This window comes from Glycine soja, chromosome 20 (assembly GCF_004193775.1).
Source record: "Glycine soja cultivar W05 chromosome 20, ASM419377v2, whole genome shotgun sequence".
NCBI lineage: Eukaryota > Viridiplantae > Streptophyta > Magnoliopsida > Fabales > Fabaceae > Glycine > Glycine soja.
In genome coordinates this window covers 14,449,656-14,465,345 of record NC_041021.1, presented here as the reverse complement: position 1 = coordinate 14,465,345, position 15,690 = coordinate 14,449,656, and the positions used below count along the sequence as shown (strand labels likewise).

At 35.8% G+C, this 15,690-nt stretch overlaps 1 long non-coding RNA gene across 2 annotated transcripts; it reads left to right on the top strand.

Annotated features, from left to right (window-relative positions):
- Window positions 1–14,633, top strand: LOC114402664. 2 transcript variants are annotated; one of them, XR_003664487.1, is made up of 6 exons: window positions 1–421; window positions 597–675; window positions 779–838; window positions 936–1,002; window positions 12,944–13,005; window positions 13,531–14,633. It is a non-coding gene; the product is annotated as an uncharacterized LOC114402664 (long non-coding RNA). The 2 variants fall into 2 exon arrangements; XR_003664486.1 differs by having other exon boundaries at window positions 1–675.
- Window positions 14,634–15,690: the final 1,057 nt, after the last annotated feature.

Sequence of the window (15,690 nt, the reverse complement as noted above, 5' to 3'; positions counted from 1 at the left end):
TGAAAACATGGAGCTTGATTTAATGAAAACATGGCTGAGTTTTTAAGGACGAGTTTACACGCAGTAGTCTCATTGGGAGAAAAGTAATAATATTGGGGGTTTGCTTCTGCTGCATTCTTCTGCGCTTCCCAAAAACAATGCAGTCCTGCCCCTTCCCTGATACTAACCCCCCCTCTCTCTCTCTCTCTCTCTCTTAGAACATTTTCTTTTTTGTTTTTAATTTTGATTTCATTGCTTAGATCTCCTTCAATTTCAATTATATTTGTTAATTGTTTGTTCTGTTACTCTTTTGTTTGATGATAAGTTTATAACCCTAACCTAATTTCGCGCTTTGTAACCTAATCACAGGTACTCTTTTGTTTGTTCCTGGTCTTCTGCAATTCTTTCATACGTTTCTGTCACTGTTCTTCATATGAGAAGAGTAATGTTTTGGAGGGAAAAGTGAAAATTTTGTTACTTTATTATGAATGTGTGGAAGAGAAAAGCATCACATATCAATCCTAGTTTAATGATCAACCATTGTTAATTTTAGAATGTATAATAATCTTCTGCTTGATTTCTATTCCAATTAATCAGTATGTTATTTCAAAATTTAGGTTTCTATTCCTTGCATTGGGTGGCTTGTTATTTGGTTATGATATTGGTGCCACCTCTGGCGCTACAATCTCACTGCAGGTAAATTTTTTATTCAATGTCTTTTAGTTGCATTTTGTTCTGTTTCTTTTGTTAGTGCAGTAACAAAATATTAATTTTTAATTTTGTTGATTTGAATTGACAGTCACCTGAGCTTAGCGGTATATCATGGTTCAATCTTTCTGCCATTCAGCTTGGACTAGTGGTATGACTTCAGAATCATAGTTGAAAACTTAATGTAATTTCATGGAAAATTTATTGTCATCAGCACATTAGAATGTAACTGCTGACATGAAACATAGGTAAGTGGTTCCCTATACGGGGCTCTTCTTGGCTCGCTTGTTGCATTTGCCAGAGCTGATTTCCTTGGTAAGTGTTTTGATTACTTATATTATGTAGAAACTAAAGTTTCTTTAGATTGTTTTTTTTTTTTATTAAATCTATTAAGTTATTTAAAACACTAGGGAGGAAGAAACAACTCATTACTGCAACACTGTTGTATAAGTTTATAGATACTTCCAATTAAAAAACAATAGTTTTAAATAAAGTTGCACCAAAAAAATAGTATAGATGAAAACGAGATAATTGCATGAATGTTTTCTTTTTTATAAAGTTTTATGCTAGTGATTTTAATTGTACTGATTTTTTTTTTAAAATAGTTTAAAACAAGAACAAAGTTCAATGATCATAAGTTCACTGCTTCGCATGCTTTGAGAAATTCACATAATCATTTTCATTATTTAATTCTAGATAAGTAAACTTGCATACAAGTTAGGGGGAAATTGAATATATATATGGGTATTAGTATTTTAAGTTCAGAGCAATAAAAGGAGCTCATTATTTTTATTTTCTTTTTATAAATAAAGGGAGCTCATTTAAGTGCATCAAATACATTTTAGTGGAAAAAAATGATATATAAGGACAATAAGGCATATAACATTTGTTGTCTCGAATAGGATTGAGAAAAAAAATACTACAAGATATGATGCAATCCTACCCCCCAAGGGTATTGGATAGAAGACTCCAAAAGACTTGGGCTAGAACTACTAAAGAAGACCCTAGGATTCTCATGAACCTTAGGGTAGATTTTTGAGCCCATGGATCAAGGTTGGATCCACTCTTCTTTGTAAGTATTAGAATAGATTTTTTCTTCTTTTGGGTCTTGTATTTTGGTCATTCTAGTAGTATAGGGTTTTAGCCTTGTATTTTAGGGCATTTTGAGTAGTCTTTGTAGTAGGGACTTTTTTTTTTTTGTATTTTCATGTATTTTTGGAATGGGGGTAAGCTTAGCTATTATAGGGGGTGTGTAGCTAAGCTCTAACTTCTCATCTCAAGGAGGTGAGCTTAGCTATTAGAGAGGTGTGTGTAGTTAAGCTCTAGCTTCTTTAGGAATATTCTCAAGGAGGTGTGTGTAGTTAAGCTCTAGCTTCTTTAGGAATATTCTCAAGGAGGTGAGCTTAGTTATTAGAGGGGTGTATGTAGCTAAGCTCTAGCTTCTCAAGAAAGTTTTCTCAAAGAAGCTTCTCAAGGAAGTTTTCTTAAGAAAGCTTCTCAAGGAAGTTACCTAGTCTATAAATAGAAGCATGTGTAATACTTGTGGTAACTTTGATGAATGAGAGTCTTGTGAGACACAACTCAAAGTTCAACTTCTCTCCCTTTTTCTTCCTTCAATTTCGTGCTCCCCCCTCTCTCTTTCTCTCCTTTTTTTTTCCTCCATTGAAACATCCTCTCTAAGCTTCTTATTCAAGGCTCATTTTGATGGTGAAACTCCTTCTTCCATGACTTATTTCCTAGTGGATGGCGCCTCCTCTCACCTCTTCTCCTTTGTCTTCCGCTGCATCTCCATGGTGTAAAATCACCATTGAAGGACCTCATTGAAGCTCAAAGATCCAGCCTCCCTAGAAGCTCCACAAGCAAGCTTCCATCAAGTGGTAATCAGAGCACAAAAGCTTCAAGTAGGTGTTCCTTAAACCTCCATTGGTTTTTTGCTTTACCATCTCTTCCATTGTTGTTTCTTCATTTTTCTCCATGTATCTTCTCACATGTCTTGTGCTAAATGTTGTTAACATGATTCTTTAGAGTTTCCACCGATTAAACTTGCTATGAAAGATAGATTTGATTTTCTATGGTTCAAATTTCTTGTTCTTGTTCTTGAACCATGAATTGTGTTGAGTTTAGGTTCCTTTGAGTTTTGTCTTGTTATTTTTTGTGGCTGAAACCTAAACCATAAAATTCTTACAAAAATATTAAAGTAGAAGAAAACCTCAAAAATCTAGAGTGACTTGTTCACCTATTGTAGTTTTAAGATTTCTTATGTTGTGCTGAATTTTATTTTTCTTGTTTCTTTGTCTAACTCATTTGTTCATGAGTGTATGGAATTTTCTTAGCCTATTATTCGATTTGAGTCAAATCTTTCATGTTAACTAGTCCTTAACATGTACATGCAAAATTACAAAGAAAAAAAGTCCTCAATTGTGGTGGCTATTCTCTCTTTACCAGATGACGTGATCCTGACTAGGAGTGGATCGCTTGATACAGGCTACGGAGATTTGAATGACGCCACTTCCAGTGAAGGAAGATAAGTCAGGGTATACACCACAAAGATTACCTTGATAAGTTTGAGATTGGTTCAACATGGAACCCAGAGAGAAACTCTCACCAAATTTTATGAAAATGCCAAAAGTCCCTTTATTGAAAACAAAAACCAATACTTATAGTGTATCTGAACAAAAGATAAAAATAGACATGGGCCTTCTAAACAGTTTGGGCCAAAATTAAAATAAATAAAAATTATAACTAAAAAACATATTTAACTTGGGCCTTCAAATTAGTTTGGGCCTTCAGCAACAATTAATAGTCTTGATAGTGTCTCTGTCTCTGGGCCTTCATCCTTCTCCACTTGGGCCTTCATCCTTCTCCACTCGGGGGCTTTGTCCTTCTCCATTTGGGCCTTCGTCCTTTTCCACTTGGGCCTTTAAGCTGTATTTGGCCAGTTTCAGGATTCTCATCATTCCCTCCTTCTTGGAAAACATTTGCCCTCAAATGTCCAGGATCATCACCGGGTTCAAGTACCACTTCCTTCCTTTTCTTGTAGGCTTGCTTGGCATAGCTTTCATTCTTCTTTGCAATTTGCACCTTCACTTGGTCATACAATCTTTTCACATACTCAACTTTGGCCTGTGCATCCTTATGCTGAGTCTCTTGGGGCTTGTTGTTGTAAGTTGGCCTGTTAGGCAATGAAGCTTCTGGAAGGACATGAGAAATCTCCTTAGGAAAGACATCTTTAAATTCCTGCAATAAGGGTTGAACACTAGGAGAAATAGAAATAGTTAACTCATTAGAATTATCAGTAGAAATTTTTTTGTCTTTGCAATACAGTAGATAGAGTGGTTCATGAGCAGGTAACACTTTCCTCACTTCACTCGCCCCTGGAAAACAATTAAATTTTCTCTCATGTGTATCACTCTTTCTCTTATGTGTATCACTCTTTCCCTCAGGTGTATTACTCTTCTTTTTCCTATTCCTTTGTGGTGCCTCACTATTTTCTTTCTCTTGTTTTCTCTTTTCTCTCATTCTGATTTGGTCATCACACACTTCTCTAGGGGATAGAGGTTTAAGAATAATTTTTTTTTGGTCATGGTGCTGGAAAAAAATCTTGTTGGTGAAGCCATCATGCACTGCTTTGGTGTCCTCTTCAATGTTGGCCCTCACTAGTGCCATCTCCATCTCCTTGTCCTCAACAATCAAACTTCCCTGGGATAACCTCTGGAGTTTCTGTCACATGGTTCTACTGTAGCTAGCTGGAACATACCTCTTTCGCATAACCCTTCTCATCTCAGTCCATGTATCTATCTCACGCCCTTCTTCTCTCTTCATCTCTCTTTGATTTTTCTTCCACCAAACAAGGACATAGTCTGAGAATGTAGCTACTGCTAACTTCACCTTCTGCTCTTCCGGATAATCATTGTAGGAGAATGCATGCTGAATCTTCATCTCCCAGGTAAGGTAGGCGTCTGGGTCACTCCTGCATGTAGAAGCAAAGCTTCATGGTGAATCAAAGGTGATTCAAAGGTGTTTTGATGATAATAATGACGATAACAAAAGATGATGACAAACGTGAAAACAAAAAGCTCAAAGATCAATCAAAGAACAACTCAAGTGAATCAAAGATCAATCAAAGAACAACTCAAGTAAACCAAAGATAAATCAAGAACAATTCAAGAGTTCAAGATAAGAATCAAGAAGAATTCAAGACTCAAGAAGAAAGTCTAGAGTCAAGAATCAAGATTCAAGGTTCAAGATCTCAAGAATCAAGATCAAGATTCAAGACTCAAGATTCAAGAATGAAGAGAAGACTCAATCAAGATAAGTATTAAAAAGTTTTTCAAAACTTTGAATAGCACATGAGTTTTTGACAAAACCCTTTACCAAAGAGTTTTTACTCTCTGGTAATTGATTACCAAATTGTTGTAATCGATTACCAGTAACAAAATTGTTTTGAAAAAGTTTTCAAATTGAATTTACAACGTTCCAATTAATTTTAAAAAGCTGAATCGATTACAATGTTTTGGTAATCGATTAACAGTGCCTTTGAACGTTGAAATTAAAATTCAAATGTGAAGAGTCACATCCTTTCACATAAAAGCTTTGTGTAATCGATTACACTTATTTGGTAATCGATTACCAGTGACTGTTTCTGAATAAATCAAAAGATGTAACTCTTCAAAAAGGTTTTGACTTTTTCAAATTGATTTGAAGTTTTTCTAAAAGTTATAACACTTCTAAATGGTCCTCTTGGCCAGACATGAAGAGTCTATAAAAGCAAGGCTTTGATTTGCTTTTCAATACACTTTTTACATTCATTTGATCAATCCTTTACAAGCCTTGAATCTCTTTGAATTTCTTCTTCTTCTTTGTACCAAAAGCTTTCTGAAGTTTTCTGGTTTTCCAAACCTTGAAAACTTGTGCTATTCATCTTTTCATTCTCTTCTCCCTTTGCCAAAAAGAATTCGCCAAGGACTAACCGCCTGAATTCTTTTTGTGTCTCTCTTCTCCCTTTTCCAAAAGAACAAAGGACTAACCGCTTGAATTCTTTTGTGTCTCCCTTCTCCCTTGTCAAAGAATTCAAAATGACACAGTCTGAGAATTCTTTTGATTCTTCCCATTCCCTAATACAAAAGTGTTCAAAGGACTAATCACCTGAAAATTCTTTTGTATCCCCATTCACAAAGTATCAAAGGTTTAACAGCCTGAGATCTTTGTCTTAACACATTGGAGGGTACATCCTTTGTGGTACAAGTAGAGGGTACATCTACTTGGGTTTGACTGAGAACAAGAGAGAGTACATCTCTTGTGGATCAGTTCTAGTGGAGGGTACAACCACTAGGGTTTCAAAGAGAATAAGGGATGGTACATCCCTTATGGATCTTTGCTTGTAAAAGGATTTTTACAAGGTTAAAAGAAATCTCAAGGACCGCATGTCGCTTGAGGACTGGATGTAGGCACGGGTTGTTGCCGAATCAGTATAAAAACTCTTGTGTGTTTGTTTCCTTCTTCCCTACTCTTTTACTTTCCACTGTGCATTTAATTTTTGCTTTTACTTTCTGTTAAGTTTCTCTTATACTCCTCATTCTCTTAACAATTTAGTAAAAGCCTTAGAAGAGTAATTTTTTAATTAGTAAAGGTTTAGGAATAATTAATTCAACCCCCTTCTTAATTATTCTGAGGCCATTCGATCCAACACTGCCTTTAAAAGAGGATACATTGAGTTTTACTCCCTCAATTCTGTCTTGCCCCTTTATTCGGTTCGATCCATCATTGACCCTTCTATTGCCACCATAAGGTCTCCCAGCATTTGGATTCATTTGGTGCTCTAGTCCTTCTATTCGCCTGTAGAGCTCTTCATTGTTACGTTTCAACAAACGTTGCATTTGTGTAGTCATCGCGTCCAGTAATAAGCGCTGAAATCCGTCCAGTTGATGATATACACCACCATTGTCACCAGCTCCTGTCATGATTAAGGAACAAAGAATTTTGCAGTAATTAAAAAAAAAAGATTCAGGACCTCACCACACTTTACTCACGTGTTTCTCTCTTTGATGGTAGTTCACTCGTGTTTGATGCTCTCAATATAGGCTTTTGTGTAATGTATTCCCTCTTACCACTCGTGTTCCCTCTTAAGTTCCTGGATGGACCAAATTAGACACACAAGGTAATATAAAATAAAAGGAAAGACAATATAATTATCACAGACTGAGTAACAGATTTGATTTGGGAGAACAACTTGGACTTGATTTGGATAGCAAATTGGATTTGATTTGGATAAAAGATTAGATTTGATTTGGATAATATATTAGATTTGATTTGGATAACAAATTAGATTGGATTTGGATAACAAATTAGATTTAATTTGGATAACATATATGATAACAAATAAGATAACAGATAGGATAACAAATAAGATAACAAATATGATCAGTAAACTTCAAATGCTCATAACTTTTGTTACGGTTGTCCGTTTGAGGCCCACTATATATCAAAACGCTCAGAATTCAAAGGAGAATCCAGATAAGGGGATTTGGTACACGATTTTTGTAGAAGCAAATCTTCATGGTGAATGTGATTCAAAGGTGTTTTGATGATAACAATGATGACAACAAAAGATGATGACAAAGGTGATGAACAAAAAGCTCAAAGATAAAAAAACATCTCAAGTGAATCAAGAAAAAGTCAAGAGTTCAAGAATTAAGAAGAATTCAAGACTCAAGAAGAAAGCCTAGAATCAAGAATCAAGATTCAAGATCTCAAGAATCAAGATCAAGATTCAAGACTCAAGATTCAAGAATGAAGAAAAGACTCAATCAAGATAATTATTAATTTTTTTTTTCAAAACTTTGAATAGCACATGAGTTTTTGACAAAACCTTTACCAAAAAGTTTTTACTCTCTGGTAATCGATTACCATATTGGTGTAATCGATTACCAGTAGCAAAATGAGTTTGAAAAAGTTTTCAAACTGAATTTACAACGTTCCAATTATTTTCAAAAGGCTGTAATCGATTACAATGATTTGGTAATCGATTACACTCAAAAGATTTGTGTAATCGATTACACTTATTTGGTAATCGATTACCAGTGAGTATTTCTGAAAAAATCAAAAGGTGTAACTCTTCAAAAGGTTTTTGACTTTTTCAAATAGGTTTTAAGTTTTTTCTAAAAGTTATAACTCTTCTGAATGGTCTTCTTAACCAGACATGGAGAGTCTATAAAAGCAAAGGCTTTGTTTTGCATTTCAACAATCTTGAACACTTATTTCATACAATCCTTTATAAGCCTTGAATCTCTTTGAAACTTCTTCTTCTTCTTTGTACCAAAAGCTTTCTGAAGTTTTCTGGTTTTCCAAACCTTGAAAACTTGTGCTATTCATCTTTTCATTCTCTTCTCCCTTTGCCAAAAAGAATTCGCCAAGGACTAATCGTCTGAATTCTTTTTGTGTCTCTATTCTCCCTTTTCCAAAAGAACAAAGGACTAACCGCCTGAATTCTTTTGTATCTCCATTCTCCCTTGTCAAAGAATTCAAAATGACACAGTCTGAGAATTCTTTTGATTCTTCCCATTCCCTAATACAAAAGTGTTCAAAGGACTAACCGCCTGAGAATTCTTTTGTATCCCCATTCACAAAGTATCAAAGGTTTAACAGCCTGAGATCTTTGTCTTAACACATTGGAGGGTACATCCTTTGTGGTACAAGTAGAGGGTACATCTACTTGGGTTTGACTGAGAACAGGAGAGGGTATATCTCTTGTGGATCAGTTCTAGTGGAGGGTACAACCACTAGGGTTTCAAAGAGAACAAGGAAGGGTACATCCCTTGTGGATCTTTGCTTGTAAATGAATTTTTACAAGGTTGAAAGAAATCTCAAGGACCGCAGGTCGCTTGGGGACTGGATGTAGGCACGGGTTGTTGCCGAACCAGTATAAAAACTCTTGTGTGTTTGTTTTCTTCTTCCCTACTCTTTTACTTTCCGCTATGCATTTAATTTCCGCTTTTACTTTCTGTTAAGTTTCTCTTATACTCCTCATTCTCTTAACAATTTAGTAAAAGCCTTAAAAGAGTAAATTTTTAATTAGTAAAGGTTTAGGAATAATTAATTCAACCCCCCCTTCTTAATTATTCTGAGGCCACTCAATCCAACAATTTTCTACCAAAAAAAAGCCTCTAACTGCCTCAATTTCGTGTTCAAAGATCAAACTCCCACTTTCTTTCTTTCTTTCTTTCTTTTCTTCTCTTTTTTGTTTTCTTTTTCAAAATTTTTGCAACTTTTTTTTTTATAATTGAAACAGAATTCAAACAGATTTTTTTTTGACACAAAGTCTGAAAGACACAAGAAACAAGAACAAGAACAAAAACGTGACAAGAACAAGAACAAGAATGAAACAAAGACACAAACAAGAAAACAAATAACAGAACAAGGACAAAACATGAACCTGGACAAATTAGAAAGAAAAATAATAGGATAATATAGAATCTGTATCAAGAGCCGAAGCTTTGATACCAGATGATGTGATCCTGACTAGGAGCGGATCGCTTAATACAGGCTACGGAGATTTGGATGACGCCACTTTCAGTGAAGGAAGATAAGTCAGGGTAGACGCCATAAGGATTACCTTGATAAGTCTGAGATTGGTTCAACAAGGAACCCAGAGAGAAACTCTCACCAAATTTTATGAAAATGCCAAAAGTCCCTTTATTGAAAACAAAAACCAATACTTATAGTGTATCTGAACAAAAGATAAAAATAGACATGGACCTTCTAAACAGTTTGGGTCAAAATTACAATAAATAAAAATTATAACTAAAAAACATATTTAACTTGGGCCTTCAAATTAGTTTGGGCCTTCAGCAACAATTAATAGTCTTGATAGTGTCTCTGTCTCTGGGCCTTCATCCTTCTCCACTCGGGGGATTTGACTTTCTCCACTTGGGCCTTTAGGCTGTATTTGGCCAGTTTCGGGATTCTCATCATTGATGATGCAATTCTACCCCCCAAGGGTATTGGATAGAAGACTCCAAGAGGCTTGGACTAGAGCTACTAAAGAAGGCCCCAGGGTTCTCATGAACCTTAGGGTAGATTTTTGTGCCCATGGGTCAAGGTTGGATCCACGCTTCTTTGTAAATATTAGAATAGGTTTTTTCTTCTTTTGGGCCTTGTATTTTGGCCATTCTAGTATTATAGGGTTTTAGCCTTGTATTCTAGGGCATTTTGAGTAGTCTTTGAAGTAGGGACTTTTTTTTGTATTTTTGGAATGGGAGTGAGCGTAGCTATTATAGGGGGTGTGTAGCTAAGCTCTAGCTTCTCATCTCAAGGAGGTGAGCTTGGCTATTATAGGGGGTGTGTAGCTAAGCTCTAGCTTCTCATCTCAAGGAGGTGAGCTTAGCTATTAGAGAGGTGTGAGTAGCTAAGCTCTAGCTTCTTTGGGAATCTTCTCAAGGAGGTGAGCTTAGTTATTAGAAGGGTGTGTGTAGATATACTCTAGCTTCTCAAGGAAGTTTTTTCAAAGAAGCTTCTCAAGGAAGTTTTCTCAAGAAAGCTTCTCAAGGAAGTTTTCTCAAGAAAGCTTCTCAAGGAAGTTACCTATTCTATAAATAGAAGCATGTGTAACACTTGTGATAGTTTTGATGAATGAGAGTCTTGTGAGACACAACTCAAAGTTCAATTTCTCTCCCTTTTTCTTCCTTCAATTTCATGCTCCCCCCTCTCTCTTTCTCGTCCTCTTTTTTTTTTCCTCCATTGATGCATCCTCTCCAAGCTTCTTATCCTAGGCTCATCTTGGTGGTGAATCTCTTTCTTCCATGGCTTATTCCCTAGTGAATGGCGCCTCCTCTCACCTCTTCTCCTTTGTCTCCCGCTGCATCTCCATGGTGTAAAATCACCACTGAAGGACCTCATTGAAGCTCAAAGATCCAACCTCCATAGAAGCTCCACAAGCAAGCTTCCATCAAGTGGTAATCAGAGCACAAGAGCTTCAAGTAGGTGCTCCTTAAACCTCCATTGGGTTTTTGCTTTACCTTCTCTTCCATTGTTGTTTCTTCATTTTTCTCCATGTATCTCCTCACATGTCTTGTGCTATATGTTGTTAACATGATTCTTTAGAGTTTCCACCAATTAAACTTGCTATGGAAGCTATATTTGATTTTCTATGGTTCAAATTTATTGTTCTTGTTCTTGAACCATGAATTGTGTTGAGTTTAGGTTCCTTTGAGTTTTGTCTTGTTATTTTTTGTGGCTGAATCCTAAACCATAAAATTCTTACAAAAATATTAAAGTAGAAGAAAACCTCAAAAATCTAGAGTGACTTGTTCACCTATTGTAGTTTTGTCATAGAAGTCATGTCTAGTCATGAAACTTGTCACATAAGATTTCTTATGTTGTGTTGAATTTTATTTTTCTTGTTTTTTTGTCTAACTCATTTGTTCATGAGTGTATGAAATTCTCTTAGCCTATTATTTGATTTGAGTCAAATCTTTCATGTTAATTAGTCCTTAACATGTTCATGAAAAAAAGAGGAAGAGAAAGAGAGAGGGGGGAGCACAAAATTGAAGGAAGAAAAAGGGAGAGAAGTTGAACTTTGAGTTGTGTCTCACAAGACTCTCATTCATCAAAGTTACCTCAAGTGTTACACATGCTTCTATTTATAGACTAGGTAGCTTTCTTGAGAAGCTTTCTTGAGAAAACTTCCTTGAGAAGATTCTTTGAGAAAACTTCCTTGAGAAGTTAGAGCTTAGTTACATACACCCCTCTAATAACTAAGCTCACCTCCTTGAGAAGATTCCTAAAGAAGCTAGAGCTTATCTACACACACCTCTCTAATAGCTAAGCTCACCTCCTTGCGATGAGAAGCTAGAGCTTAGCTACACACCCCCTATAATAGCTAAGCTCACCCCCATTCCAAAAATACATGAAAATACAAAAAAAATTCTCTACTACAAAGACTACTCTATGCCCTAAAATACAAGGCTAAAATCCTATACTACTAGAATGGCCAAAATACATGGCACATAAGAAGGAAAAACCTATTCTAATATTTAAAAAGAAGAGTGGATCCAACCTTGACCCTTGGGCTCAAAAATCTACCCTAAGGTTCATGAGAACCCTAGGGCCTTCTTTAGTAGCTCTAGCCCAAGCCTCTTGGAGTCTTCTATCCAATACCCTTGGGGGGTAGGATTGCATCAGGATATGTTGTCTTCAGGAAGGTAGTATGCATACTTTGTTTCAAAATTTAATTAATTAATTTTCATACTTTTACATGATTTTTAGCATGAAACAATATTTAGAGTTGTCAAATTAAGCTATAAGCTCATTGGCCAATCCATCTTTGGGGCAAAGCCCTTTCCATTCAATAAAAAAGTCCATCTCACTATCATAATAATGGCCTTTTTTTTTTCTGACTCAGTAATCACTAGTCAGTATACACTTAATATTGGAGCTGGGGATATGACTGAAGCGGCTGAGCCCACAACGCATTAATATTAGTAAAATTCTATTAAAAATATTGTCCAAATAATTAAAAGTATTATGAAAATGATGAAGAATAAATTAATGAATAGTATCCACGGTATTTGATTTTAAATGATCTTTATTTTTATTCATAAAATCCAAGCAAAGCACGACTATAACATGAGTTATTTAAATGAGACCATTGTAGACTAGTGCAGTTTTTGTAGTGTGTATTGTTTTTGGGACTTGAGCATCTATAAGCTGTTATCTTCTTTTTTTAAAAAATAATAATTAAAAATTAAGATATAAGTGTTTTTTTATACTAAAAACAATTGTTCGTGTGGTTAATACAAAACTAATTTTGTACTAATCATCATTTCATTTCCCTATTTGTATCTATTTAAGTGAAGAATAGAATCACAAATGTGTGGGCATATGGACAATAGAATAAAATTGAAAGGGAAAAACAATGTATAATATAAATATTATCCTCACTAATATAAATATTATCTCGTTTTCATCTATGCTTACATTCATGCAATTATCATGAAAAAATAATGTATAATATAAATATTATCTTCACTAATTTATACCAAGAAATATTACTCTCATAATTTAAAATTTCTGGACGCGTCACGACTTCTAATCTCTTACTATTTATTTGTAATCTTTGAGTGAGGGTTCTATCTATAGTAGACATCTTACTGCTACACATAAATACGCACCAGCTTATTACTAGTTGTGTATTTCAAGTACTTTTTCCTATATAAAAAAAATAAAGTCTTTGTGTTCAGTGGCTTAAGCAATTTTGCAGTTAGGTTTTTGCATCGTGATCACGACATTCGCTGCTGCACACTATTCTGGTCATCACCACAGGTACCAAAATTTTTCATAAATTTTTTATGCTTATTGATTTATGGCATTAATGTATTTTGCTTTAATTAGATACAAGTTTTGTTCATCAAGAGTGAACCTTAGATTCTCATTTGAGATTGAATACAATGATTCCTGCGAACAGTTTGCATTAATCATTGTATTGAATCTTGAATTGTCCATTTGGACAGTTTGGGGAGACTCATATTTTTATGGTAGATCCATGCTTTAAGGTTAACATTATTTTGTTTAATTTTATGAAATTTTGGTACAATGCATTTCTAGTTGTTCTCTGAGTGCATACTTGATTATCGGGGAAGTTATGTCATCGATTTCATGTCGTGTACTTGGAGACCAATGCGAAATGCTGCGGAAATTTCATCAAATTTAACAAAATAAGACAAACCTTGACGCATGAATCTACCATAAAAAAGTGTCTTCCTGAATGGGATAGGGCCACACCTTAAATGAAAAAGTGAGATTTCATGCATTGAATGAGTTTCGAAGTATGACAGAGTTATTATTTAGATGAATCGAAGTTGGATGAATGAAAGTCGCTTGAGCCCTGCATATGAGGAAGGCGTGGAATAGTTCTTACAATTTGCTTCAGAAAGAAGTCGACCTGATGAAAATGAGAAGTTTTTTGTCCATGCATAAATTGTTTGAACAGGAGACGACAAAAAGTCGACAACATACGAGAGCATCTGTTGTGTGATGGAATTAAGAGGAATTATACGATGTGGATATGGCATGGTTAATTGACAGACATGCGGAGTGGGTCTCAATCTGAACCGTTTGATGTAGAAATGGGAGATCGCTTGGAGGATATGATTTGTGACCTTAGACTAGAGTCTTTTCAGCTAGCACATGCTCCTATGTATGATACATTGCATACTGATTCAAAGAAACCTTTGTATTCGGGGTGCAAGAATTCATTGATGCTGTTGTCGGTGGTTTTAAGTCTGGTTAATGTCAAAGCTAGATATGGGTGGAGTGACAAAAGTTTTCGTTCACTGCTTCAAGTATTGCACGACATGCTTCTAGAGTGAAACACATTGCCTAAAAGTTACTATCAATCGAAGAAAATATTGTGTCCCATGGGTATGGAGTATCGGAAGATTCATGCTTGCCCAAATGACTGCATATTGTACAGACATCAATTTCAAGAAATTTCAAAATGCCCTAGGTGTGGGGTATCACGGTACAAACTCAAGGATGGTGAGGAGTGTAGTAGTGATGAAAACTCAAACAAGGGCCCTCCAGCGAAGGTGTTGTGGTATCTTCCGATCATTCCAAGGTTTAAGCATCTGTTTGCTAATGGAGACGGCGCAAAAGACCTCACATGGCATGCAAATGGGAGAAACTATGATGGAATGCTTCGTCATTTGGCTGATTCCTCGCAGTGGAAGAAGATAGATCGTTTGTATCAGGATTTCGGCAAAAATCTTAGGCTTGGACTAGCCACTGATGGAATGAATCCATATGGCAGTTTAAGCACGCAACACAGTTCGTGACAAGTTTTGCTAGAGATTTACAATTTGCCTCCTTGGTTGTTCATGAAACGAAAATACATGATGTTGTTTATGATGATAACGGGCCCAAGACAGCCAGGAAATGACATCGATGTGATGCAATCCTCCCTAGGAAGGGACCAGTCACTAGAGCCTTGAGCAAGAGGATTGGGCTAGATCTGTTGAAGAAGGCCCTAGGGTTCTCATGAACCTCAGGGTAGATTTCTGAGCCCATGGGCCAAGGTTGGGTCCAATTATCTTTGTACATACTAGACTAGGATGTCATTATATTTGATCCTTGTATTTAGGGCTCCATAATGTAGGCAGGGTACCCTAAAAATATAGGATTTTTCAGCCCTTGTATTTTAGGGCACCTAGACTAGTTTTTGTATTAGGGGTAGTTTTATAATTTCACATGCACTAAGTGAATATTTGATGTGTGTGTTGGGAAATAAAATTTAATTGAATTGGTAGAAGCCCAATCCAATTAAATTTTAGAGGGGGAGGTGAGCATTTGCTTACTACATCCCATTGTCACATCATATAGTCACACTTTGTGCATGTCCTTCATGCTTTACAGGCCTCATGACACCTAAGCACACTTAGTGGAGAATCTTGGAATTGATCTTGGATTAGTGGGCTGAACCATAACTAAAATTCACTAATCATAATTAGTGAAATTTTGGCTCCACAAATTCAATTTCAAATTCAAGTGAAATTTGAATTGAAATTCAAATTTCCCTCCAATTTTGTGTGTCACTTCGGCTATAAATAGAGGTCATGTGTGTGCATTTTTTTCAACTTTGATCATTTGAATATTAAACTTTAGATTTTAAAGCTCTTTTAGAGCATCAAATTTTGTGCTCTTCTTTTCCTCTCCCTTCATTCATCTCCTTCTTCCTCCAAGCTCTTATCCATGGCCTCCGATGGTGGTGAGCTTCTTCTAGACTCATCTTCTCCTTGAAGTGGTGTCTCCTCTCTCTCTTCCTTCTCCATTCCGCTGCCATTCATCTTCCAAGAAGCAAAGGAATCTATTGATGAAGAAGATCCTAGGCCTACAAGCTCCAATGGAGCTTACATCATGTGGTATCAAGAGCATCTTCATCTAGGTGATGTTCTTTTGCTTCCTCTATCTTTTTGTTCGGTGAATTCTCTTTAATTCCTTGTTCTTCATCTT